At 32.4% G+C, this 26,588-nt stretch overlaps 1 long non-coding RNA gene across 1 annotated transcript; it reads right to left on the reverse strand.

Moving 5' to 3' along the window:
* Positions 1-1,978: 1,978 nt before the first annotated feature.
* LOC129481809 (uncharacterized) lies at positions 1,979-23,943 on the reverse strand. Its single transcript, XR_008657516.2, has 4 exons — positions 23,841-23,943; positions 22,497-22,609; positions 6,311-6,415; positions 1,979-2,074 (listed from the first exon to the last, which is right to left on the reverse strand). It is a non-coding gene; the product is annotated as an uncharacterized lncRNA (long non-coding RNA).
* Positions 23,944-26,588: the final 2,645 nt, after the last annotated feature.

The raw sequence follows: 26,588 nt of genomic DNA on the forward strand, positions 1-26,588 counted from the left end.
GCTTAAGGGGGTTGGAGAGGTATTTTTTATTTTTGTTTGTTTGTTTGTTTTTTCTTGAGGACACTGAATAAACTCTGTATTGTGCATCTGCAAACCATTATGTGATTTTAGGTGTGGAATTTTCCACTGGTGGCATCATGCCAGCCCTCAAAAATTTCAGATTTGGGAGCATTTCAGATTTCAAATTTTGGGATAAGGGATGCTCAACTTATACATGAATTAACTTGCAAATAATTAAAAATAGCCATCATAATGATACTCAACCAGGTAGTAAACTATTGCAAGGACAAAAAACCAAACACCGCATGTTCTCACTCATAGGTGGGAATTGAACAATGAGAACTCATGGACACAGGAAGGGGAACATCACACTCCAGGGACTGTTGTGGGGTGGGGGGAGGGGGGAGGGACAGCATTAGGAGATATACCTAATGCTAAATGACGAGTTAATGGGTGCAGCAAAACAACATGGCACATGGATAGATATGTAACAAACCTGCACTTTGTGCACGTGTACCCTAAAACCTAAAGTATAATAATAAAAAAAAAGAAAAATGATGTGTACAAATTGAAAATGTCAATGAAGAGAAAATATAAAAAGAACCAAATATAACTGCTACAGTTGAAGAATATGCTAACTGAACTGAAAAATTCAGTAAAGGAATTTCACAACAAACAAGGTCAGGCAAAAGAAAGGGTTAGCAAATTTGAAGTCAGATCACTGGAAATAATTTAACCAGAAAAGAAAAAGAAAAAAAAAGTAAGGATGACAAAGGAAAGCATCTGATAATTTTGGAACACCATCAAGCCAACTAATATACACATTCTGGGAGACACAGAAGAAGACTGAGAGAATGGTGAAAGAAAAAAAAACTTACTTGAAGGAAATAAATGGAAAATCCTGGATCTGGGGAAGAAAACAGATGCCCAGATTCAAGTAAAACAATAAACTCCAAATACAATGAATCTAAAATGTTTACACTGAGACACATAATTGAATTGCCAAAAGTCAAAGAAAATGAAAATTTTGAAAGCAACAAGGAAAATGTACATCATCATGTACAAAAATACCCCATAACACCATCAGCAGGTTTCTCAGCGAAAACTTTGCAGGCCAGAAAAGAGAACAATGACATATTCAAAGTGATGAAAACAAACAAATGAAAAAAAAAAAAATAAAACCACTGCTACTCAAGAATACTTTATCCAGCAAAAGTATCCTTCAAAAATGAAAGAATTAAAGACTTTTCCAAATACATAAGTATTTTTATCTTCACCAGATATACCTTAAAAAAATTCTAAATGAAATACTTCAGTTTAAAACAAAAGGAATGTAGACAGCAACACGAAAGCAAAAGAAAAATAAGCTTACTGGTAAAGGTAAATATATCAACAGGTTTAGAATACTGTAATACTCTATCAGCATTATAAAAATCGCTTTTAATTTTGTCATAGAGGTTCAAAAACAAAAAGAAAACCAAAAGTGTCTTGTGACGAATAATCAAACAAACTATAATATACCAAAAATTATAGAGGCAGCAAAAACACTACTAAGATGAAAGTTTATACCAGTAAATACCTTTACTTAAAAAAGAAAAAAATGTAAATATCTTTTAAGTTCATTTGTTCTAGGGTATAGCTTAAGTCCATTGTTTCTTTGTTGTCTTTCTTTCTTTATGACTTTTATAGTGCTGTCAGTGGAGTATTGAAGTCCCCCACTATTATTGTGTTGCTGTCTATCTCATTTTTTAGGTCTAGTAGTAATCATTTTATACATTTGAGAGCTCCAGTGTTAGGTGCATATATATTTAGGATTATGATATTTTCCTGTTGGACTAGTCCTTTTATCATTATATAATATCCCTCTTTGTCTTTTCTAACCTCTGTTGTTTTAAAGTTTGTTTTGTCTGCTATACGAATAGCTACTCCTGCTTGCTTTTGGATCCATTTGCATGCAATGTCTTTTTCCACTTCTTTACCTTAAGTTTATGTGAGTCCTTATATGCCAGATGAGCCTCTTGAAGACAGCAGATTTTTTGATTGGTGAATTCTTATGCATTGTGCCATTCTGTATCTGTCAAATGGAACATTTAGGCCCTTTACATTCAATATTAGTATTGAGACAAGGTACTATTCTATTCATCATGCTATTTGTTGCCTAAATACCTTGTTGTTGTTTGTTTGTTTGTTTCATTGTATTGTTGTTTTATGGGTCCTATGAGATTTATGCTTTAAGGAGATTCTATTTTGGTGTATTTTGATGATTTGTTTCAAGATTTTAGAGGTCCTTTTAGCAATTCTTTTAGTGCTGGCTTGGTAGTGGTGAACTCTCAGGATTTGTCTATAAAAGACTGTTATTTTTCCTTCATTTATGAAGCTTAGTTTTGCTGGATACAAAATTCTTGGCTGATAATTGTTTTGTTTAAGGAGGCTAAAGATAGAACCCCAAACCTTTCTAGCTTGTAGGGTTTCTGCTGAGAAATCTGCTGTTAATCTGATAGGTTTTCCTTTATAGGCTACCTGATGCTTTTGCCTCACAGCTCTTAAGATTCTTTCTTTTGTCTTGACTTGAGATAACTTGATGAATATGTGCCTAAGTGGTGATCTTTACAGAACATTCTACCCAACAACTGCAGAATATACATTCTTTTCAGGTTGAATATTCAAATAAAATCAGTAATAAAAGAGGAGACATTAACACTGATGCCACAGAAATAAAAATGAGTTACTATAAATAATTACATGCCAATACATTGCATAACCTAGAAAAAATGAGCAAATTTTTTAAAACATACAACTTATCAAAAATTAATGATGAAAAAAGAGAAAATTAGAGTAGACCTATAACTAGCTAGGAGATTGAATTCATCACCAAAACTTCCCAGTGAAGAAAAGCTATGGTCTAGATAGCCTCCCTGAAGAATGCCGTCAAATATTTAAATAAGAATTAACACTATTCTTTCTGAAACTATTCTAAACAATGTAAAGGGAAGAAACAATTCCAAACTCATTTTATGAGATCAGAATTACCAACACTAAAGCCAAACAAAGATATAATTACAAGATGTAAATATAAAATCTTGTATCCTCAACAAAATACTAACAAACCAAATTCAATACCACAGTAAAAATACCTCATGGCATGACCAAGTAGCATTTATTTTTGTGAGACAAGGATGACCCAACATAAACAAATGAATCAATAGGATACACTATATTATATTAACAGAATGGAGGTTTTTAAAACACAGGATTAACTCAATAGATGCAGAAAAAGCATCTGACAAAATTCATCATCTTTTCATGAATTAGAAATACTAGAACACAAGGAATAGAAATAAATTATCTCAATATAATAAAGGACATATACAAAAAGCCACAGTTAACATTATACTTAACAATAAAAACGTGAAAGTTTTTCCTCTAAGATCAGAAACATGGTAAAGATGCTCACTCACATATTCAATAAAGTACTGGAAATCCTACCTAGAGCAATTAGGCAAAAAAAAAATTAAAGTGAAAAAGCACTCAAACCAGAAAACACACTTTACCATCTTTAGTATTGTGAAGAAATATAATGTGACTAGTGAGAAAATGTTCACAATATATTACATCAGAAAAAGCATGTGTTTTAACAAATAGAAACTTACATTTCATCATTAAATGCAGTTCCACTCAATTACAATATTGACTATATGAAGGGGTTTTGGGTTTGGAGTAGGTTGAAAAGCAAGTGCTATGATTCTGTACTAATAAACTGAAATAGTGCGGTAGTTAAAAGTTTTAGCTCTATGGATAAAGGTTAATTTTATTTCTTCAATTTATTGCTTACTGGTTATGTTATTTTTGTCTTGCATACCAAATCTTTATACCCAGTGAACAATAACTCTAAATTTCCCCTGCTTCTGGTCTCAGTTCCTTCCATGTAAAATGGAATGAGTATGAATATATGCAATCTCAATTATTTGTTGTATGGGTAAAATTTGAGAAAGTAGTATGCATATAACACTCTACCTAGTATCTGGCTAGTGATAACAGTCCAACAAATGATCATAATCATGATTATAAGAATTAGAGTCAGCATTATTATCAATGTTTGTTAGTACTCTCATGCTTTCTTGATAAAACAAAGCAATAGTTTTTCTAAAGGGATTAATTGTATTTGAGAAAATTAGAAGTTTGCAAAATTTGTTAATTATTTTTACTTACATGAACAGCCAGTGCACCATCTAGAATTATATAAGTCTAGAAGTATAAAGTATTTTAAGAAGTAACCCTGTCAGTTAATATGGTTGCTCCTTAAAAGAAAAAAAAGTGAAGTAACTCTAGAGGTTGTGAAGTTGTGGAATGTTGCAGTCACCAGCATGAGTAGGAGTGCACAAGATCTAGGTCCCAACCGTAGATTTACTTCAACTTGCTTGATATAAAATTGAATTCATTGCCCCCCCAAACTTTGTTAATATTATTCATTCTGATGTCCATATCTTTTATTTAACAAACAGATACGTCATAATTTATATCAGACAGTAAAATGGGACTATTAATCACGTGACAAATTTGGATTTTTAAATTATTTTGGTTTCTAGTCTAGTTCTAACATTCGGAATTCAGATGGAAATAACTTTTGACATTGTATTAGTTTTCTTTTGCTGTGTAATAAATTGTCACAAACTAATTGGCATAACACCCATTTTCTATCTAATAATTTCCACTAGTCAAGTATCTGAGCATAGATTAGCTTGATCCTGTGCTCAAGAGCACGTCAAAGCTGAAATCAAGATGATGGCTTTAGCTAGGTTTGGTGATGTGTCTGTAGTTACAGCTACTCAGGAGGCTGAAGTGCGGGAAGAGGAAACCACCTGTGCTTAGAAGATTGCTTGCACCCAGGAGTTCAAGACCAATCTGGGCAAGGTAGAGAGACTCGGTCTCAAAAAATTGTTGGTTGAGCTGCCTTCCTTTGTGGAGCTTGGGATAGTTTTTTAAGGCTTATGTGGTTTTTGACAGAATTCAATCCTCTGTTTTTACAAGTCAGGCCCCTGTTTTGTTTCCAGCTATTGGCCAGGGTCCACTCTTCACTCCTGGAGGCCACCTGCTATCTTAACCAGCAATGGAATTGAATTTTTCTCACATTCCACATCTCTTTCTTTTTAGAGTCTACACATGACTAATTCAAGCCCACTGAAATAATTCCTTTTTTTATTAACTCAATACCAAATGATTTGGAACCTCATTTGCATCTGCAAGATCATTCTACCTTTGTCATATAATGCAGCCTAATTATAGTTATAAAATCCATCTTATGCACAGACCACAACACACACAAGAGGAGAAATTTGTACAATGTTTGCAAACCATAAGGCAGCTGTCTTCAGATTCATCTTAGAATTTTGCATAACATGATCCAGGATTAGATAACATTGACATATCCCGAAAAAAGGCCAAAATATCATACAGTATTTCAGCATATGCAAAAGTAAAATACTGCTGATTACATAAGGCAATGCTTGTTAATAAAGTTGCAGTCTGATAGTTATATTTATATCTTAAACAAAATATTTTTATTATTTTTCTAATAATCTTAATTGAATGACATTTGTTTATTACAATTTTATCATAGACTCCATGTAGAAATGCAGAGGGACAAAGACTACCAACAATCATAATTGTAAATTAATTCAAAGACATTTTTCCCTTATTAAGTGAAATAAACTAAATCTCTACTTGGATTTGTAAAATTCCAATCATTAGGAAATTATTATGTGATTTTAGGACAAATAAATTTTAAAAGCCATTCTAAGAAGTTTCTTAGAAGGAGACTTAGTACATAACCATTTATATTATCAAATAAATTGTGCTGTACATTTTCAAATACTTGTACCAAGAAAGACTTATAGAATATTTGCCTTTAAAATCTCCTTTCTAAATCTTCTCTCTGTGTATTATCATGGAAGAGTATGGAAAATGAATATATGTAAGATACCAATGACCAATATGGATCAATAAGATAGTTATACCAGAGGTATTCATATTCATATGTAAATGGAAGTAGATGGAGTTCTAACATTTTAGAAAATTGTTGAAAATATATTGTGAAATGTAGGCATTTCTGAGGATCCAGAATGACATCACGTAGATTTCTAACTACACCTTGCTTTTCATTCAGAAGAATTTTTTTTTCAAAAATTACCTCTTTCTGTCACCACCAGGGCTCACCTTATATTCATGTACTACTACTTATAAACTTCCTACTGTTTTGCTTCCTTTTTGTACATTTCTTGCCAACCAGATAATCTGCCATTCTGATTCTTACCTTTTCTCAGTTGCCACTGGATGGTCAGTCAGTTCTCAAACATTCTACTCTCCATTTCACAGGTATTCTTGTTGGTTGCCTATCAGTCATTTCTTGGTCTTCTCTCTTTTCAGGTGAGGAGGGAATTAGTTTAGCTTGATAGATATTTTTTAACACATTATAAATACAGATTTATTGAATGCAATATTTGCTTATCATTCACAACAGAAATCATTCACAACAAAATTCTTTTCATTGATTTTATTGCTCTCTACTCATCATTATGTGGCAAATTGGTAGTAGGTTTAGCTGTTGTATATTTATTTGGATATATAAGGATTATTTTTAAATATATCACTTATTAAGAGTATACTACATAGTATATTCACAAAAGGTTTTCATAATTTGAAATGTATATTTAAATGAGAAGGAGAAGGTGAATAGCAACAGATGCATCAAAAGCACTTTCCCTGTATTCTCAAATTTGTTCTCATCTTAATAGATTTATGAAATATGTCTAAGTTTACCTAATATTTTGCCTTATTTTGTAACTTATTTTTGAATAAGTTTCTTCCTTTGCTTTTGCTTTTCAATATCCTTCACTTTGCCTTTTCTTTTAACGTAGTCTCTCCTTCCCACCTTAGTAATATCCTTGTAACACAAACACATGAATTATCTTTAGTAAAATTAAATGTCAAGATACTAAATATTATTTAGTATTATATTGGTCAAAGATGTGGAAAACATGGTCAATTCACATGCTGTCTTATGGCATATCTCCAGAACCTTCTAGAAATATATTCACTTCTTTATCATTATTGACACCTTCTCTAGTTCAAGCAAATAGCATTCTTCTTTCTAAAACTGCAGTCAATATCTGCCTGGTCCCTCAAATCTTGTTTCCCCCTCCACCCATTCTACTGCCAGACTTAAAAAAAAAAAAAAAATTAGCTTAAAACCCTTCAGCTCTTACCATCATACTTCAGATGAAATCTACATTATGTTCTATAGCCTATTTTGTTCCCCAGTTATCAATTAAAGTTTCTTTCCTTAAAGTTTCTTTCCTGTTTAGTCAGGATGATTCCCCAGGAACACTGGTGTTCTGTTTCCCAGATCTTCCAAATGACCCTTTCTCTGTTAAAGCTTGACTTTATCATGATTCTTTTCTATAACACTATCTTCATATATGTGGTTCTTTCCTTTCCTTCTAAAAACTAAAAACAGGTGACTTAAAGAAACTTCTGGGTTTTGTTGTTGTTGTTGTTTGGTTTTGTTTGTTTGTTTGTTTGTTTTTGAGATGGAGCCTCACTCTTATTGCCCAGGCTAGAGCGCAATGACGAGATCTCTGCTCACTGGAACCTCTACCTCCGGAGTTCAAACAGGATTCTCCCTGCCTCACCCGCCTGAGAGCCAGGATTACAGGAGCCTGCCACCACGCCCTGCTAATTTTTGTATTTTTAGTAGAGACGGGGGTTTTGCCATGTTGGATAGGCAGGTCTTGAACTCCTGAACTCAGGTGATCCTCTCGCCTTGACCTCCCAAAGTGCTGTGATTACAGGCGTGAGCCACTGCGCCAGGCCAAAAGAACTTTTAAAGTAAGTTATATTCCATATTGTTCTCTGTAACTGTATTCTCTATCTTCCTAACATGTCACATGTTATATTTACTTTTTCGTGTGTTTGCTTATTTCCTGAGATACCCACTCTATTATACATTTTACACAGGCAAGTAGTGCAAACTCAGTGCTTGTTACACATCTAGCCAAATACATGGAACATACTTGCAAGTCAAGAATTATTTAGTGAATAAATAAATGGATGAATGAATGAATGAAGATGGATCAGTCAGTACCACTGGACTGGAGTGGAGTAGTTTTTGTGTTTTATAAATTGTGATATTTAAAAATATAAATTGTGATATTTTAAAATAATTTTTTCCAAAGTACCACAAAATATCTTAAAAACCAAGCACTGACCTCCCACCTATCTCCCATATTTCTGATATAATTACCTTCTCACAGGAGAGGAGTGTGAGAAATTAGCTTTGCTTCAAAAGCCACGAGCTGGTGGAGGAAAGCGCATGCTGGGTTGGCTATGTTGAAATCAGCAATTGGAATCGCTGTTATAGACTACTGAAAATTCAAACAATCACTTGAGATATAATTCTACTCTTGTTTTTATTGAGTAGGAAAAAAATGAAAGCATTAAAATAGAGTCCAGAAGCAAACAAGTATTTATCCGAAATCGGTAATGAAATCATAGCCTTAGTCACTCGTATTTTTTCATGACAGAGTATCTAATTATGAATTTCTGTCCTAGGATAAGAGGTGGGAAATTAGGAGGCTGAGTAATTAATTCCTGTTTGTTACCTTTTCCTCCTTACCAGTAAGATTTTATAATTATGTGGTTTAGGTGTTAATATCCAGAGGCCAGCATTAAAACTGATTTCACTGGACCAAATACATAAGACAGCCTTTTAATTACCACAGTAAACCAAGTATTCTTTCTGCAAAGATAATGACTGAAATGTAGCGAGACCAGCTCTGAGTTGAGTGTATTTTCTTTTAAAGCTCAGGTTAAAGAGGGATGAATAATTGCAAAATGCAAACTGTATAAGTTACATGATGTAACAAAAAATAAATTATGTATTTTACTATTTATTGATGACCTGGAAAAGTCATACTAATCATATAAATTGTTTTTTGTTTGTATCTAAATCATTTTCATCATCAACAAATCTTCTTTTGAATTTAATGCTACATGATTAAGATTATAGGCTTTCAGAGAGTAATAGAAATAATCAGTGAGTAAATTAACAAAAATAATTTATAGCTTTCTAAGTTGCATTAATGTATAGAATATTATTTTACACTATGGCTAGATAAAAGACTGCATTATTATTGTTATGATAACAGAGATAATTATCAAGCTGTTTAAATAAAAGGATTATTCACAATATTTAAGGCATTGAGATTCATGATTTTAAGAATGAAAGTATGTTCCAGATAGATAGCATTGCACTGACTGAATTATATTTAGAGATGCCAGTTGATTAAAACAAATACCTTTCATCCCCCTTTCTATTTTGAACAGCTTTTTGTGATTAGCAAATAAAAAATGCTTTCTACTTTCATATTACATTTTTTATAAATTTATAATTTTAAATATATATCTTTTACAATTAAGATAGAAAAATATGGATTCATATATTATAATAATTGTATGACTTATATTTTTCATCTTCAATGTACTTCTGATTTGTTTTAGGTACCATATTATTAAGCCTTGTATAAAACATCACTGTAAAAGAGTCCTGATACCATAAATTAAACAAAGTCACTTGATATGATTATTTGCACAAATATTTATTGGGTGTGTCTAAGATACTGCACTAAACTCTTTGGGGATTGCAAACATGAGTTTAGTAAAGATCATCACTGCTAGAACCCTATATTCAAGTGAAAGGGTGAAGCTTTCTTAATGTCAGTCAATAACTCCTAAACATAAATTACTGATTGTGAATTCCCTTTTTTTTTTTTTTTTTGAGATGGAGTTTTGCTCTTGTTTCCCCAGGCTGGAGTGCAGCAGCACGATCTCAGCTCACTGCAACCTCTGCCTCCCTAGTTCAAGCAATTGTCCTGCCTCAGCCTCCTGAGTAGCTGGGATTACAAGCCCCTGCCACCAAGCCCAGCTGATTTTTGTATTTTTAGTACATACAGGGTTTCACCATATTGGCCAGGCTGGTCTCGAACTCCTGACCTCAGGTGATCAACCCACCTTCTCCTACTAAAGTGCTGGGATTACAGGTGTAAGCCACCACACCCGGCCTGAGTGTGAATTTCAAAGAAATATTTCTAGAATAGAGTGCTTTAATTTGGATTCTTCCCAGAACAAAGTTCAAGGTAAAGACTTTTTTTAATTAAATTTTTAAATTTTTTATGGGTACATAGTAGGGGTATATATTTATGGGGTGCATGAGATAGTTTGATACATGCATGCAATGTGAAATAATCACATCAGGCTAAATGGAGTATCCATCACCTCAAGCACTTATCACTTCTTTGTGTTATAAACATTCCAATTCTACTCTTTTAGTTATTTTTTAAATAGATGCTAAATTACAGTTTACTGTAGTCACCCTATTGTGCTATCAAATCCTAGATCTTATTCATTCTACTTTTACTATATTTTTGCAACCATTAACCAACCCCACCACCCTTCCCAGGTCCTGGTAACCATTTTTCTACTATCTATCTCCATGAGTTCAATTGTTTTAATTATTACCTCCCACGGATGAGTGAGAAACGAAAGCAAAGACTTTTATGTGAGCCATGTGTTGGAGAATGTTAACTATGGAAAGTACAAAAACTCTGAACATCTCAGTTTCTTTATTAGTAACATGGTGATGATAGTTATTTTTGTTAAAATTACAAGAAATAATGTATATCATTTATCTGAGTAGCCTCTAAAATTTCTGAATAAAGAGTAACTATTATATGCTAGAGATAGCACTTTGCCTTATACTTTATTTTTATTATCATTATTCCTTACATCTAAAGTGCTCTTTACTTTGTCAAAAAAAATAAATTTTTTTCTTTATAAATTTGTATGCTACTTTTACGTTCTTTTTAAACTATAGATTATCCTAAAAAGCAATGTCACCTTTTAAATGTTTTTCATGATAAAACACCATGTTACACTGAACAAGTGGTACAAAATCCTGAGTAACCTTTTTGGGTTGTTTGGTGAAACATTCATTGGGTTATGTGTCTCTCTCTTAGACATGTGGCTGAAATTCCTCTAGAATCCTTGATTTCAGTTATATTTTATTTCCTGTTTAAGTTCTGGAGATATCTGGTTCTTGTCTGTGTGGAGTACATCCCTTGCCAGTGATCACCCAGCAAACTTCTCTTCCTGAATAGCCTTGATGTCCTTTACACATTGCATTCCTTGATATGCTACCTTGCATGACCTATCACGCTAGCACACCAGGTTACGTATTTCTTATCATGGGTTACTCAGTACACAAATATATTTTACCACAAGTATCAGAACTAAAGAAATAATGTGATATGTTGCCAGAAAGAGAAGAAAAAATGAATAAGAGGTGAAGAAAAAGAGAGGAGCATCAAAAGTAGCATAACTCGTCACTATAGTCTTCCTATAAAAATGAAAAACATATTTGACCACTCTGAACATACTAGAATGTAAGACTACTACCATAAATTTGGAAAAACTTTCTGAACTATATAGCTAAATTAAAAAAAAAGAAGAGTTAAAAGCGAAAGTAAGTCTGCTTTTGAGAAAATCCATTATTATTCTTTCCAAAAACTATAAAATAAAATAATCTTGTCTTAAGGCTCTATTGTCCATATGGGAGAGATTCTCCATGATACTGGCAGAATGGAACTTATATTTTAATTGCTTATTTAAAGTTTAAGATGAAACAATCATTCTCCAGCTAAGTTGAGCACCTAAGAAATTGCCTTATGCTCTGTCTTGAGGAAGCTCAGAATTTAAAGACACATTAGGTAGAAGTAGCCAAACTGAAAATTTACCTGATTATTCCAAGTCTCTTTATTGAACATTTATAGATTCTGCCCATAAATTAAATGATTTTTATTTTTATTACTATCCTTAAGTATAGACTCTTCAGTAATAAAATCTTATAAATGTTTAAAAGGACACTGTCGTTTAGTGTCACTCATCTAAATTTTTATGAATCTTCCCAAAATTCTTTTAATGATTTTGCTAAAGAAAAGTGGCCTTTTCTCCTCTAATATTTCCAAGTGTTAGATATTAAGTCATGTTACATTTCCTTTTTTCATGTTTGTGTATATACAAGCTTTTAGTTATTTATTATGAAAAAATATAATTTCAAACAGTGTTCACCGAAAAAAAAGATTCATTGCTTCACTCTTAAACTCATTAAACCTTAAATATGAGTCCATGCTACATGAGAAATTCTCATCAAAATGCATAATTCCAGTTAATATTAATAACTTCAAAATCAATAATTCTAACTTTTCTTTTTCTTAAAACATTTGTATATCATTGAAGGTTACTGCTAAATAAATACATGAACTTCTTTTACTATTGGTTGTAATTAAGTAATATGTAAAGTTTCATTTGACATCAGGTAACAAGTTATTATGTTGGTGCAAAAGTAATTGTGGTTTTTGCATTACTTTCAGAAACTTCAACTACTTTGCACCAATCTAATACTTGCAGAGCAGGCAAATCAAATAAGCTGCATTATTGAAGGTTGTCTAAGTGTTAAATGACAGTTTTAACTTAAAATAGTTAACTAAGACAATTTTAACTTACATGGGGACTTTCAGGACCCAAATGTTTTCTCATATTTATGTATAAATTTTATGTTAGAATTATTTTCAAAATGGTAAAAATATTAACAAATAGGACTTCCACATTGGGTCCTGACTGTTGAGTTTTTAATCAAATTAAATTTTCTGCTGAAAACAAGTATAAAACCTATAAAATATACAAAAAATACTCAGAGGACATAAGAGAGCGATAAAAGGGATATAGAATGTGAGGGGCCACATTCTAAAGAGAAGGGATGTGAGTTGGACTCAGACATGTTCCACATTTACTTTCTTTCTATTTATTTATTTATTTATTTATTTATTTATTTATTTATTTATTTTGAGACAGAGTCTTGCTCTGTTGTCCAGGCTGGAGTGTAGTGGCTCAATCTCGGCTCACTGCAAGCTCCGCCTCCCGGGTTCACGCCATTCTCCTGCCTCAGCCTCCCAAGTAGCTGGGACTACAGGCGCCTGCCACCACAACCAGCTAATTTTTTGTATTTTTAGTATTGATGGGGTTTCACCATGTTAACCAGGATGGTCTCGACCTCCTGACTTTGTGATCCGCCCGCCTTAGCCTCCCAAAGTGCCGGGATTACAGGCGTGAGCCACTGGGCCTGGCTTTCCCTTCACTTTTTTTTTTTAACACATGAAATATTTACATTTCCGGTGTGGACAATAAGAGTCTAAGAAGATATATATTTATTTTGGCTTTCAGTACTGTCACCTAGTAACACAGACAGGTTGAAGTTAAAAAGCTACAAAGGTGACTGGGGCTTAAATTTAGTGATGAAAACGCTGTGCAGCCAAAAGTCTGCATGAGTGCTATCTTCTTTGAGCTGTCATCTTTTAAGGTGGACATGTACAAAGGGAAACAGAAATAAAGCAAAAAACAATAACTGGAATTCAAAATAACACATCAGAGCCTTTAATAGCCTTGCTGTCCTGAAGAGCCTAAAGTATGGGCATGTCATGGTCAAGTCATGATGCGTCTTTCAGGGGCCAGAAGATGTAAGCTGTAGAAGTAAAGCTTTGCTCTAGGAGAAAAATGTATATTCTGGACTAAGATTAAACCATAAATAAACTCGCCATAAAACTCAAATATATCATATGATATCAAAGATACCAAAAGCTATCATCTGAATTCTAAATAATGGCCAGAGGAAAGTTCAACCATCCTGGAAGAAGAGTACATCAACCAATGACTGCAATTTTACAAACAAATTGAAGACTTTTTTTTATAAAAACCTACCAAGCATGCCAGAAAAACAAAAGTACTAAAATGTAAAGAGAAAGAGAGAATAAAGAAGGGAGAAAAAAATAGAAATGGATTAAACACATCAAAGACATTTTTAAAATCTTTATTCTCCATAGTCCAAACATTTCTCATCCAATTTTAACATGAGAAAAAAATGTTTTTACAATACTTAAGAAACTCATAATAAATATATTCGAGCTTCAAAAATGTCTGTGGTTTAATTAGAGAAAGCGAAAATGACAGAAGCAATTTTTCTTAAATTACTCATTCTTTTGCAAAATAGATAAAAGACCAAATAGATAAAAGAACTTAAGAAGGTGCATGAACTGCAAGTAGGATAGTCATAAGGAAAATAAACCCCAGGAGTTGCATAGTAAAATTTCAAAACGCCAGTTCAGAGAGGAGATCTTAAAGTGGCCAGAGGAAAAATCTACATTATCTTTAAGGAGCAAAAAGAAGACAAACAGATGTGACTTCAACTGAAAGTATGGAATCAAGAAGACAGACAAATGACATCATAAAGTTTGGAGAAAAAATCCAATTAAAAAATGCTATATTATTTCAAAATCCTTGGAAAATTAAAATGAAATAGATATTCCCAGGCAAACACATTTTTAAAACCCCAAGAGATTAAATAAAAGTATTGCAGTAATGTATTTTCTCATTTTGAACACTATATTTTGAACCATACTGTGATTACATAGGAATTAAATTATTTCTTAGAGAACGTGTACTGAATTATTACAGAGATAAGGGTATTAGGTAAGCAACCTACTATGAAGTGGTTCAGAAAAATAAACATGTATGTTTTACATACATGTATATTTTTAAAGGGCCAGAAGACCTTAAAGGGCACGTAAGAGAGATCGTCAGTGCACTGCAGATAGTTCCAGTACTTGGCAAAGTATTCATGAATATTTGTCTCTGAGAGAATATTCTACACAGTATGAGATATATATTTGTATATGTGTGTGTACAATTTATATATATATACATTTATATATTGTATAATATATAATTATATATATAATATAATTGTATAATATATATAATACACTATATATTGTATTTTATATATATATATATGTATGCATTTGGAGAGAGAGGGAAAGATTGACTTATTATAGGAATTTGTTTCTGTGACTATGGAGGCCAAGAAGTCCCACAGTGTGCCCTCTGCAAACTGGAGAACCAAGAAAGTGAGTATCCTGAACCAGAAGAGCCAATGGTACATGTCCAGAGTACTGCCTTTTCTTTCTGTTCAGGCCTTCAATGGATTGGATGATGCCTGCCTATATTGGTGAGGGTGATAATCTTTACCCAGTCTACTGATCCAAATGCTGATCTCGTCAAGAAATTCTCTCACAGACAAATAATCCATATGGCATCATGAGAATGTGTCAACTAGGCATTGATGGCTATGAAGATACAAGGGGGCCACAAACCAGGAAACGCAGGCAGCCTTTAGAATCTGGGAAAGAGAAAGCTACAGAATGTCCCCTAGAGCCTCCAGAAGGAAAACAACCCTGAGAAACGTTGACTTCAGCCCAGTGAGAAGCATTTTGCAGTTCTGACCTACAGAACTATATGATAAATTTCTGTTACTTGAAGTGGTTAAATTTGTGGTGAAGTTTTATGGCACTAAGAGGAACTAATAGAAGGCATTTATCCATTATATCCTAATTTACACTTGTTGAGGGTCACATCTGGGGCATTACCTTTGTTTATTCTTCTGGAAGGATCATTCATGATCCTGTAGTTAGAATATTCTCCCAGAGACAAATATTCGTAAAGACTTTGCCAAGACGTTAAATTTTCCAGTTTTATTTAGAAACATAGTATTTTAACTTTAGTCTCTAATACTGTCCTTCAAATTTTTATTTATGAAACATAAATTATTGCGTTGATATACAAATGATATGACTTATTGAAACATGTCCTTAAATGATTATACATCCCTAAAAGCATAATTATGGTCACATAATATTTCTATTCGCTGATTACTCAAGCTAAGCTTACTCTAGGATGTTTGACTGTTTTTCCTTTGTTACCTGCTTCAAGTGTTTTGTCACCACGTTGATTAATATATTATGTATTATCTGTACTTTAGACATCTGAATTGAGTAATTTTTTTTTTCTGTGCATGGTGGAAAGCTTTAGCAACTTATCTCACATGTATATGTAGATTCCCTTTGAAAATCGTCTACTTGTAGGTAACGTTGGTAATTGTTGCAGAAGGGTGTGACTGTTAAATGTTTCTAAGAAAAGATACAGCATATTTAAAAGCTACATATTTAATACCACAGGTGGAGAGTGATGCTATTTCACAATAAAATAAATGCCATTATGAAAAATATACAAAACAAAAACTGGAAGTACAGTTAATATTTCCTAGAGGAATAATTAAGTAGTGTTATTATAAGTATATAGTACTCTGCAAAATATACATGTGATGCTGTCAAAATGAAATTAGAATAATGAAAAACAGCATGGTAAGACAAAAATATCAAGCTTCAGGTTTGTTTAATTATTTTTATAAGTACAGAAAAGCAGAGTTTCTAATTAACAAAGTTGTTTTAATACTTTTTTTAACGAGATCACAAAGTGGTCAGAACTGAAAATTAAATATAATAATAGTGAATATCATAAAACATATGCTACCTAACATAAATATTGTTAATACATTGTATATTTTCTCAGACCTTTTCATATTATAGCTATAGATATGCAATATTTTATGTCACTGCATCTTTAGGCTGATTCCAGGTCAATGAACTTTCATAACTTATCTTTTAATAATGACATTACCCCAAAGTTCCCTCAACATCCTCCTATAAAATCTACCTGGATTGTTTCTGTTTGAGAAAAGTTGCTGTGAGTTACCTATAAAAACTCATCTTACCTTTCTAGTGCCTTGTTTATTCTGAGTTCCTAATCTCAGTGAATAATACTATCACAAACTCAGTAGCTCATGGTGAAACCTGGTAGGTGAACTTGGCCCTTCCTTCTCAGTAATGATCAGAGGACTTGAAACTAACTACCCTTCTGGGCCCACAATAGCATGAGCGTTTCCAGAGACAACTTCTATCTAAAATTACTACCAGAACTTAACTGGTGTGCCATCCAATTACTCTCTGATTTATGCTTCCTTGTGCAGCCAGAGAAACTTTTCTAAAAACGTATGGTTCTTTCTTGTTAAAATCCTTTATTGTTTCTCTTTTATTTTAAGATAAAATCCAAACTCCTCAAATATGGATGTGAATATCCTTCATGAGCTGTAAGCCTTTTACCATGTAACAAGTGATAAAACTTCCTAGTTTCTTCTTTCCTTGCTGGGAACTTCATATTTACATTTTTTATGAGCTTATATTGTAATTTCCAATCTCAAATGAGTCCAGTTAGATTGGCTGACCCAACTTTATTAGACAGCTATTTCCTGTTTGTATCCTCTCTGCTAAATTGTCAGCCCAGTGAGGACAGAGTGCAAGTAATTTTATCTCAAAGCTTATAAGACTTCCAGGCAATAATTTGTTGTGAAATATTTGAATAATTTGCTCAATTTATTCCTCCATTATTCAAACACCAGTTTAAAGAACATTATAGTTATGTCTAATTTTTGACTGCTATAAATAATATTTTGACTAGAGTTATGTGCACATTTGATAGAGTCTTTGTCTTACTATTTTCTAAAACTTAACTTTGACAAAAATATTGATGTTTGGTATGTTTAAAGTTAGCAAGCTCAAAGCTCAAATTTATCACAGGATTCATACAAAGTGTTTGTGGCAGCTGGGGAACTCTAAAAAAGTGCAGTATTAATTCAATGTTACATGTTACATTATTAGTATACATAATTCCAATAGCTTTTCAAATCAAGAATGATAACCTTTGTATAAGAATTAGTATAAAAGCAGGGAAGGTCATGTAATGGTGGGAGAAAGAGCAGCGGGCCTGGAGTTAGGAGGGCCTGTCTTATCCTACTTCCATCATCCATTAGTAAGTGCCAATTGCAAGTCACCTAACATTTCTAAAACAGGGCCCAGTTTCCACTTCTAATAAATTAGGAAATTGCATTAGATGGACTTTAAAATTAAATATCTATGATGAATGTTCCCGAAAGAGGACAGTAAGATTGAAAGGGCTATTTAGGTATAAATATTCTGTTATAATAGAGTCTAGTTTAAAATGCACTTCTCTGTTATTGAGGTTAACATTCACAGTGTGATTTACTTAGTGCCAAGGTGATGTTGAATTTTATATAAATATAGATACAGACAGAATTTAAGTTATATATATGGTAAATTATATCTATAATATTACAAATAAAGGCATATTAGAATTTGACTGACAATATTTGTATTTCAATAAATTTCTCACTACAATTATATTAACAAATCAAATTATTCATGCCATAGTAAAGATAAATTGGTTATTCCTTACTAAACTTTATTTGTTTTATAAATACAATGGGTACACAACAGGCTTTATACAGAATTAGTGTTTTATGTATGATTTATAAAATCATACCAATTTTATATTTTGTGTGACACATTACACCATTGCCATAATTCAACTAAAATATGAAAATATTACAGAAATAATTTTTGTGATTTGTAAAAGCCTGGCATTTCTAATTCCTTCATTTATATAGGCAGAATATGTATGTATTTTTACATACACACCCATATACATGTGCTTATGTACATATATATATATACACTATGAGTATAATTACAGACATTTTTCTCTGGAATTGAAATTTATTTTACTCAATAAAGCAAAAAACTATCTAAATCTGTCTTATCTGTATATATCTGTCTTTTTTTTAAAGTACACTAAATCACAGAAATATAACTCTTCAGTTAAACACAAGTATTTTAACTGTTTCTTTGAAGTTCCTTAATTTTGTTAGAATTTAAAGGTAGCCCCCAAATTTCATCTCTGAGTGGAATTCTTAGATAATAAATATGTGTAGTTTTACACTGACCTGTACATTTGTGGGAATTTGTTACAGGAGAGTAAAATAGCAGTACTTTGCAAGATTTCCCTGAAAGTTACATCTAAATATTATAGTAAACTTGCAAAAGCAATTAAAGATTCACTTTGTTATTTATGATATAATTATTAACGTGGGTAATTCCACATATTGATGATACATAAATACAACTTTTACGTTTGGTGTCCACTTACATTTTTCTTTCTTTTACCCATAAATTCTGCTGAGTTATGGGTGGGGAGAGAGAATTAGCCAGGGCAATTCCGAAGAAGAGCAAACATGGACCTTACAATCCTATGTATGGTCAGAGTAGGAAATCATAAAGCACAAAGTTTAGTTATGAAATAGAAATAGATAGGTATATATTTGTACTGAATGCACTGTGGGAGTATCTGAATCAAAATGTTAATTGTGGTTATCTCTTGCTGGTGAGTGTAATGTTGAAAATATTTTTCTTCCTTTGTATTTGCACCATCTAATATTTTCACAGTAACCCTAGATTACTCATCTAATTATAAATAAAAATAATAGAATAAAACGGTCCCACTATAAATGGAAATGGAAATAAAAATAATAATTTGTCTCCTCAATACTGTATCCCACTTTCATTGAGATTTTATTACCTTGTTTCACTGTATACTGACAACATATCCAAAATTATTATCTCAATAACACTGTCAATATATTATATGCTCCATAATATAAAATGAACATGAAATTCAAAACAAACATAAAGTAAAAGTCACCTGACTTTAAAGTAGGTAAGCTATTTTATTTACTACTCATTAATATATTCACTCTTCCAACAACATTTAAATTTAGAAGAGTGTTTCAAAAATTTGAGAAGGGAAGGCCAGGTGTAGTGGCTCACGCCTGTAATCCCAGCACTTTGGCAGGCCAAGGCAGGCAGATCACGAGGTCAGGAGATCGATATCATCTTGGCTAACACGGTGAAACCCCGTCTCTATTAAAAATGCAAAAAAATTAGCCAGGCGTGGTGGCGGGTGCCTGTAGTCCCAGCTACTCTGGAGGCTGAGGTAGGAGAATGGCGTGAACCCGGGAGGTGGAGCTTGCGGTGAGCTGAGATCGCGCCACTGCACTCCAGCCTGGGGGACAGAGCGAGATTCTGTCGAAAAAAAAAAAAAATTGAGAAGGGAAGTACTTGTTTCTATTTTTAGGGAAATATGCTACTGTATTAGTCTGCTAATGAAGACATACCCAAGACCTGATAATTTATAAAGAAAAGAGATTTAATTGACTTACAGTTCAGCATGGTTTGGGAAGTCCTAGGAAACTGACAATCATGATGGAAAGAGAAGCAAACACGTCCTTCTTCTCATGATGGCAGGAAGAAGTGCCGAACAAAAGGGGGAAAAGCCCCTTATCAAACCATCAGATCTCACGAGACTTATTCATTATCAAAAGAACAGCACTGGAAAGACCCGACCCCATGCTCAACTACCTCCCACCGTGTCTCTCCCACAGTCCATGAGAATTATGGGAGCTACAATTCAAGATGAGATTTGGGTGGGGACACAGCCAAACCATATAAACTACTCAAACAACCAGATTATATTTTTTATGCTTTCCGATTACATGTTTTTGTTCATTTCATGTATATTTTTAAATTAAAAATTTTTCCTGGTTTTCATATGTTGAATATTGTGATTGTTAAATTATTGGCTTCTACATTCTATTGTCCTTTTCTGAGATTCTCATATGTGTGAAGTGCGTTTTCAGTATTCTCTTAATGAGTCTACTATTTGGAAATAGAAAAGCAATCCATCCAGTCCATATTAAAAAAGTTAATTCATCTAGTTTAGTGAGTCTTCTTTTATTTAAAAAGTATACCGCTGCAATATTTTACAGCTTTTTATGTGTATTAGAGGTTTGATTTTTACTTCTGAGATCAAAATAAATTTTCTTCAACTCATGGTACTAAGTTGAGTTTAATATGTTTGCCACAAAAGCCAACTGCAACTTCGTAAAGTGACTTCTGCAGTTTGAAATAAATAGCGGCAAGTAAATAACAAGAAAAGGAAAATAATAAATACAAGTATAAATAGATTCTCAACTTCATGATTGAGACTAGAAAGAAAATCCTACGTGCTTATCACTACGTAAATATCATCTTGGCCTCTGTAAGTAATTTATTAATCTGATCAAAAGAAAAGAGAACTTTCAATGAGTGGCAGAGAGCTCATCAGCAATTTCTTTTTAATAAATCAAGAAAAAATGTGAAGTGCTTGGAGTAAAATCCTTGGGCCACTTTTAAAAAATAAAGCCACTTTCATATAATCATGGGAACATTATTCTGTGCTTTCAGAAATCCATAAAGCCAACTTTCTCAAATTAATATCAGGCAGCTTCTGAAATGTCTCCTAGTGGTATCCATCCCTGATATTCATATGCTTGTGTAACACCCTCTCTTTGAATATAGGCAGGATCTAATTACTTGCTTGTAATAAATACAAAACAGCAAAAGTTATGAGATGTTACTCGCAAGATTACTTTACAAAAAGCTGTGACTTCCATCTTGTTTGTTCTCTTATTCTCTTGTCTTCTCTTACTCTCTCCAGCGAAACAGCAGCCGTGTCATGAGTTGTCCTATAGAAATGCACCTGTAGTAATGGGCCAAGCAAAGACTTTGGCCAACAGCCTGCAAATAATTGAGTCCTGTGACAATCAAGTGAGTGAGTTTAAAATGACTCCTTTGTCAGTAGTCTTGTGATCATTGCTAGCTCCGCCGGCACCTTGAAGGCAGCCTTGTGAGAGGTACCCAGAGTAGCACCTGGCTTCCTAACCCAGAGAAACCGAGATACATAATGTTGTTGTTATTACAAGAACAGAAAAACAAACACCGCATGTTCTCACTCATAAGTGGGAGTTGATCAATGAGAACACATGGACACAGGGAGGGGAACATCACACACAGAGGCCTGTCGGGGGGTGGGGGACTAAGGAGGGATAGCATTAGGAGAAATACCTAATGTAGATGACGGGTTGATGGGTGCAGCAAACCACCATGGCACGTGTATACCTATGTAACAAACCTGCACGTTCTGCACGTGTACCCCAGAACTTAATGTTGTTGTTATAAACCACCAAGTTTGGGAATAATTTATTATACAGCAATTGATAATTAACACATATCATGTAGATTAGTTTCTTTCTTATGTAGAAATCCTATGACAGATTTGACAGATGTAATTTCCCAGTAACTACAAATAGGATCACACTAGTTTTGGTAAGTAAATATACTTAATTGCTTTTAACTTGTACTCAATAGGGAGTGAAGAAAGAAAGGAACTGGGAAAAGTGCAATGGAAATATATATGCATTTTTGACCAAATTAGTAGAATAAGAATTTCTTAATTTTTTTTCAATAAAATTTTTCATCGATTTGTAAGTATTCATCAAAAATGAATATGTATGTCATTGCTAATTAGAGGAAATCAGTTTGGGAGTGCTGGTTAACACCTGTCATCCTAGTGCTTTGGAAAGCAGAGGGGGGAGGATCACATAAGACCAGGAGTTCAAGACCAGCCTGTGCAGTATAACAAGACCCCATCTCCACAAAAAAATTTAAAAATTAGCAGGGTGTGGCGGTCCACACTTGTAGTTCTACCTGCTGGGGAGGCTGAGGTGGTAGGATAATTTGAGCCCAGAAGTCCTAGTCTGCAGTGAGGTATGACCAAGCCACTCCACTCCAGTCAGGGTAATAGAAGCAAGATCCTGTTTCTAAAGATAAATAAATAAATAAATACATACATACATACATAAAATTAAGAAAATCATTGAAAGTTTAAGGATAGTATATATTATGGAGGGATTTGGCATTCAGGATAAATTGCTTTATGTCACCAGTATAGCTTTGTTCTAAACACGAGTCTGCTGATAACTAGTTGGAGACTTTAGGTAACTAGTTTCTGTCTCAAAGATGAAGGTGCTAGATAAGTTGATCTTTAAGATATATAACAACTGTAAAATTCCATAATTATAAATTCCTGATTTTAATTTTTTTCACTTTCAACACATTATAATTTAGTGAGCTGAAGTAGAAATTATCATTGGAAATATGTGTCAATGAGTATGGCAAAATTGAAAAAGAAGTTGGATTTTCAAAGAGACTTTAGGCAGTTTTTATGTAAATTATTCTTTGATTAAAATAATATTAAAATATTATTAGATAAATATTAATAAATATTACAAAAATTAATAACTTCTATTTTGACTGCTACAGTGTTCTAGGCTCTGAGCTAATTTATATATGTACTTTATCATTCTCAGTTACAGGTTAAGAAATGAGATTATGTGACAAGTCTATGGACACACATTCATAAAAGAATGGAAATAAAGTTAAAATTTATATTCCCTAAAATTCGTAATCACAATGGGCATGAAATACGTATACATAAAACTATTTTTAAATTTTGTTTTAATTTATTGAAAAAAATTAACGTTGTGTCAGAGAATGAAATGTCTTAAATTTTAGTAATAAATTAACGTATGTAACATATTAAAGCTAGTTCAAAACAACCAAAAATGTTAAAAAAATACTAAAGTAAAATAATTTCATAATTACAAATGTAAGTTTGTGTTTATAGCAGAAATTAGTACAAAGACTTGATAGATGTAGAGATAACTTATAAAGCAGTTGCCAGAATATTTATATATTTCTTATTAATATATAAAAGTAAAATTGGCTCATCTCTGAGATAGTGGGTATAATTACAGCTATTTCCCTCTAGCTGAAGCATCATTGCCTTTCCTCTTAAACTACAAATTTAATTAAGGTTGTGTTTAACTTAAATATCAAAGTTTTTTTAAGCCAAATAAATCCAGTTCATTTTAAGGAGCCATTTATGTGCTGGGTAATAAGCATGACACGCTAGCCCCTCAGGTGAAGCAGAAAGATAAAGATGGCTATATTTAATTTTTAACAGATGTGACACATAATATAATAACTGACCTTAAATAGGAAATCTCTGTGATTTTAGAAATTGGAGAGCCTCTCAGATATGAAATAAAACCTTCTGAGTAGCTAATATTCTGTGAGTTTTATTACTCAAATGCAAAATGCACAGCTGACAGAGAAGGAGATTAAGCAAAGGGGGTAAAGTGAGCATCATAATGCTTAATTTACAAAGTTAGTGTGACGTAACAGAGCCATCCACCTCCTTCATGAACCAAAAGGGACTGTCATTTAATATTTCACCATTTCAAAGTATTGCTTCATAAATGGAAATAAGTTTTCATAGTACATAAATTATATCCTATTTATATCTTTGAAATTCACCAAGGAAAACATAAGACCCTAAAATCATCTATGCATTATACTTTCTCAAGAAACAACAAGAAAATAGGTTTTACTTAACTGCTGTTTTTGTGTTTTATGATGTACCATTTTACTGGCAATCTAATAACTTTGAAAATCTTTTTAAGGATAAATGCGGAGCATATGTACATGCACAGGTAATGGAATCAACCTAAAAATTGGTTGGTCTTAATCAGTGCAGTCATCATCTTAAAATGATTTTGTGGTAAAAGGATGATCAGAAACAGTTGTAGCTTAAACCATGGACCCAAAGGTTGTTTCACTGAAGTAAGAAGTGAAGAAAGATGATCCATACATTTGAAGAAATCAAACACGTAATTATAAGTATATTAAATTTGGAACATCTAAATTTTTGAAATGCTAAAGTATGTAACTACTTAAAAATGACATTTGTAAACTGCTATAATCAAATCATTTGGGGCTGTTGTTGTTGGTATTATTTTCTGATTGCCGTGATTAATTAAACATTTACAACAAAGTAAATAAATAAAAAAATATTTCAATACTTTTTCTAATCATTCGGTTTTAATTTTCAGTAATATTTGCTGAGACTTTTCACTTTAACATATTTCTTCAGGTCTTCTTAAGTTGCATAAATGCATACTTCCATTGATAATTTTAGGCCATCTTTATTTTAATTTTTGTCATAATTTGCTGTTATTCCGTCCTATAATTCAATAGTATACCTTGTCACTTTATTACTGATGAATGTGTCTCCCTGTATTATCAAACATCAAAATTATTTCTTTAAGGTTATGCCAAAATAGCTCTAAATCTTTCCAAATATTTTATTAAATTGCTAACTTAAGGCAGGCAAAGCATAAAATTCAGAAAGTGTAGTAGCTTTATCTTTAAACTGACATCTTGGTTTATTCTTTATATAAACTGAATTAACCTAATATCTCAAACACTTCCTTTCTAAATATTAGAATAATTTTTGAGTGGCCCTTAATTGGCTGATAATTCACATACAAATGTCCAAGTAGGTCAATAATTATCAAATCTTTCATGTAGAACTAAACTAATGGTTTTCCCACCATCTTGAATTTTGAATAAATTTTGATAGGAAATTTGAATAAATTAATAAATTTTTAACTAAAAACAAGAGTAATTTTAATACAATATATTGTTGAATATGAGTAAGATTAATATTAGGAATCTTTTTCTTGTCCTTAGTTTGTTAGATGAATATAAGCTTTCACTGATAAGGCAGCCTACATAGAATTTTACAGTTGAACTGATTTATCACAGAAATGAATACTGTGCAATGTTCAATTATATTCAATGTGAACTATGAATTTGGAAAATAAATACTATCTAAAGTCTTTCAAAGAACTATAATTCCTTTTACACTAAGATACAAACACATGTGTATGCAAATAGATCACTACGTGTTGTAAACATGCATTTATTCATATACTTAAACACACCAAATAGATTGCATCTTAAAGTAAATGACCAAACTGTAATACCTGCAGTTTGATAATATTTTATATTTTTGATAAATACTATAAATATTTTTTAGCCTTTTTTACCTGTTATATTACCATTAATCTTGGAAATAGGCATCATTTGTAAATCCGTATCTTTAGACGTTTTGCAATTTAAAAATCAAAATAAATAACAAATAAAAATTGAGGACAGAAGGTAATTCTGACAAATATAACCTGTGGATATTAATTTAAAAATTAAAAGGCATGAATTTAGGATTAATCAGTGCTGTCTGTGTAGTTACCCCCCTCTTCTAATTTTTACTAGCAATAGAAATTTTACCGAACTTGAGAACCTAAAACTGCAATCACCATATAACTGTTGGATTTCATGATGCCATTTATGTTCTGTAACTAATTTGATTAATTTATTTATTACAGATTTTGTTCATTTTTCTAGTGCATAAAGATACTCAGAGGCCCTTACAAATACTTGGTACTACACAAAAAATATAATTACTGTTCACTTTTAAAATACATATTTTTAAGTTAGTGGGTACATCCTACGTGTATTTATGGGGTGCATGAGATTTTTTGACACAGGCATGCAATGTGAAGCACGCACATCAGGGAGAACTGGGTATTCATCCCCTCAAGCATTTATAATTTGTTTTACAAACAAATCATACCCCTTTCATTATTTTAAAATGTACAAGTAAATTATTATTGACTATAATCACCCTTCTGTGCTATCAAATACTATGTCTTATTCATTCTTTCTATTATTAAATAGGGTGAAATAATATCTCATTGTATTTTTGATTTGCGTTTATCTAATGATCACTGATGTTGAACACCTCTTTATACGTCTATTTGCCATTTCTGTCTTCTTTTGAGAAATGTCTATTCAATTTTTCCCATTTCTTAAACAGATTATGAAGTTTTTTTCCAA

This window comes from Symphalangus syndactylus, chromosome 5 (genome assembly GCF_028878055.3).
Source record: "Symphalangus syndactylus isolate Jambi chromosome 5, NHGRI_mSymSyn1-v2.1_pri, whole genome shotgun sequence".
Classification (NCBI taxonomy): Eukaryota; Metazoa; Chordata; class Mammalia; order Primates; family Hylobatidae; genus Symphalangus; species Symphalangus syndactylus.